This window comes from Pseudorca crassidens, chromosome 5, assembly GCF_039906515.1.
Source record: "Pseudorca crassidens isolate mPseCra1 chromosome 5, mPseCra1.hap1, whole genome shotgun sequence".
Classification (NCBI taxonomy): domain Eukaryota; kingdom Metazoa; phylum Chordata; class Mammalia; order Artiodactyla; family Delphinidae; genus Pseudorca; species Pseudorca crassidens.
This window is the reverse complement of record NC_090300.1, coordinates 145,227,205-145,230,485: the sequence shown is the minus strand read 5'-3', so window position 1 is coordinate 145,230,485 and position 3,281 is coordinate 145,227,205.

Below are 3,281 nucleotides of genomic sequence, written 5' to 3'. Positions count from 1 at the left end.
GCGGTACGCGGGCCTCTCACTGCTGTGTCCTCTCCCGTTGCGGAGCACAGGCTCCGGACGCGCAGGCTCAGCGGCCATGGCTCACGGGCCCATCCGCTCTGCGGCATGTGGGATCTTCCCGGACTGGGGCACGAACCCGTGTCCCCTGCATCGGCAGGCGGACTCTCAACCACTGCGCCACCAGGGAAGCCCGAAGGGGCTGATTTTTAATCCCTGTGCATGATGTATTTTTAGAAATGATTCCCAGGTCCTTTCGTTTTTATTAAATAGTGAACCTGTCTGTCTTTGGCACGCTCCACAGTTCTCTGCAGGCCACACGGCCTCCCCCACCCCGGGTGTACACTGCCGCGCCCCTCGTCCGACAGGGGAGGCCCAGCTGGGTGTGGGCATGCAGGGCCAGTGCAGGCAGAGGGCTGGGGTCTGTCCCACGGGGACCTCCCTTCCAAGCCCCGTTCCAGGGGCCCCTCTTGTATGCACATGGGGCTGGTGACTTCTCAGCTGCTGGACGGCTTGAGATGGGAAGGGAGGGAGCCAGGTAGAAACTGCAGGGGCCACCCTCTGGGGCCATCACCAGTGCGGGCCACTTGGGGCAGCCCCGGGGCCTGTCTCCCCACGAGGGATTTTTGCTGATCATTTTTTAGTGCCTTTTTAGCAGCCCTGGAAGGTGGCTGGAAATAAAGGGACCAGCCCTTCATGGGTGATGACTTGATAGCCACTTGTCAGGGCACTGAAACCTTTTTTCCTTCTTGGGCGGTGGTGAGGGTGTAGACGGAGCAGATGTGTTCAGTGCTGAGCACTGCCGGGGCAGGGGGCCCCTGCCTGTTGGGTGGGGCGCTGTCCAGGGAGACCAGCCTTACTCCGTGTCTTCTCCCTGTCCCTCTCCTTGGAGACTGTGCTACGCCCCACCCCCTACTGTGGTCCCACCCCGAGTGGGGTGTCTGCTGACCCTCTTAAGGTCTGCTAATCACGTGGAAATTGAGGTGACCCAGGGCAATCAGGGATGCTGATTAAAGATACACTGTTTCCTGTAAACTTTCGACATGTTACTACCTCAGTGCTCATGGAATCTGGGCCGTGATCCTCTAAGTAGTTCTACCCCTGACTCTGAAACTACTGTTGTCTTTGCCTGTGTGAACAGCAGCGGACTTGAGTTGCTGGCTCCGAATTGAATGCTCTGTAAGTGACATGCACAGCACCTGTGCTTGTGACAAAGAAGAGAGAGGTGTGTGTTGGACTCCCTGTGACCCCTTCCAGCCCCTAAAGTTTCCCTGGAGGGAAGGTCACGTTTCAGTTGCCAAGTGTGAAGCATAAACGCAGGGCCGTGAGGTTCTGCACCCTCTCAGACACGCTGGTGTTTCCAAGAACAAATTGAGTGATTCTGTGCTAGGACTTAACCTTGGAACGGAAGGCTGTACGATCCGCTCGCAGGATGCTTGGCCGGCAGCAACCGCAGGGACCATCCGGACGCGCCTGCTCCCCGAGGCGGATTTTAAAAAGCATTGTCATGGTGAGAAGGCGTTCCTTCTTTAGTGCTTCTCTTAATTTATGTGATCACTGTTTGTCTTCTGTTTTGTATCTTTTTTAAATTGTAAAATTCAAGTGTGAAAAATTGTACAAATAAATTATACATTCTTTTTCCAAACGTGTTGAGGCTCTGGAGATCTGTGTGGCCACCGTGAGCCAATCTGCGTTACTTTGTAGGGCCGGGATGTTGGAGCAGCTGCTGCGTGGTGGGGTGGGTCTGAGGCTGGGGGCGAGGGGCTGGGTCTGAAGCGGCGGGGCGGGGAGGGGGAGGGAATCACTTGTACCTCCCACTTCTCCCAGATTCAGACCCCGAGACCCAACTCTCTTCTAGAACTCTCTGCCCAGTGTCCCAAGAGTTTTCAGAACCTGCCTCCTCAAACATGAGTCTAGCGTCTCTTCCCCTAAAGCTGTCTTCCTAAAATCCCCACGAGCTCACGGTGGCAGAACTGCTTCCTTAACTAACAAGCATCTCCGTCCCTGGCATTGTGGCCACAGGTGGGAGACGGAGCTTAGGTAAATGTTTTCCTGCCTGGAACAAAAATCCATTCTCATTCTTCAAATTCCCCAAATCCAGCAGGTCCCAACAGGTAACAGGTGATTGGAGAAAACAACTGGCCGTTGTCTTCATCATGTCAATTTGCGTTAAAATTATGGAAAAACTTGTAATTGAAAAAGAAAAGAAAGCACATGTTTTTGTTAGATAACATTCAAAAATACAGTTGAGGGCTTCCCTGGTGGCGCAGTGGTTGAGAGTCCGCCTGCCGATGCAGGGGACACGGGTTCGTGCTCCGGTCTGGGAAGATCCCACATGCCGCAGAGCGGATGGGCCCGTGAGCCATGGCCGCTGAGCCTGCGCGTCCGGAGCCTGTGCTCCGCAACGGGAGAGGCCACAGCAGTGAGAGGCCTGCGTACCGCAAAAAAAAAAAAAAATACAGTTGATTCTTGTTACTCGTGGCAATTATGTTGTACAACGTCATCGCGAACCTTGAATTAGTGAATATTGAATCATGGCTCCTAAGGGACAAATAGGGGCAGATGCCTGCCAGCCACCTGTCTTTGTCAACCCATCACTGCATAACCTTGTTCGGTATGTGTTTGTTTAAAGACACCTTATGGGTATATATTATTCATTTGTTAACATTGAACTTACGGCCCACAGCCCTAAAACACTCACTCCTGAAGGCCGCTTCTCCGTAGGGCACAGCCCAGCCTTCCTGCACTTAGCACACCAGACAGCTCTTTCCCACTCTGCTTGGGGCCATTTCAACAGTGAAATCACCAGCCCAAAGTATAAAAATGCTAAAAAAACACCGCACTAAATAGACTGAAAATGATACTTCTTTACAGTCTGAGCTGAAACGCATTCAGCAGCTCAAATGTCTTGCCCCTCTGCCCCTGTCCGCAAGTGTTGATTTTGCGGGGAACCAATAAATTTTAAAAGCAAGTTGGTGAACCCACCCATAAGGGATCTGCAAATAATAAAGACTGTATACCTGAAAACGTCCATGTGGGCAAGGCAGCTGACATGCTTTCCAGTCACACTTTTCATTTTGGAGTCCCCTCGTGAATGGTTTTACTTCTGGATGAAGCTGATTTCACCTAAAAAGTCCAGCCAGAACACTGAAAACATTGATATGTTTGTACTTAAACCTTTATAAAAGACATAGGTTCGATTTGCTCAATATAAATGAACCCAAAATACTAATTAAAGTGGAAATGAGTATTAAGGAAAGTGTGGAATCTGTGTTGATCGTCTT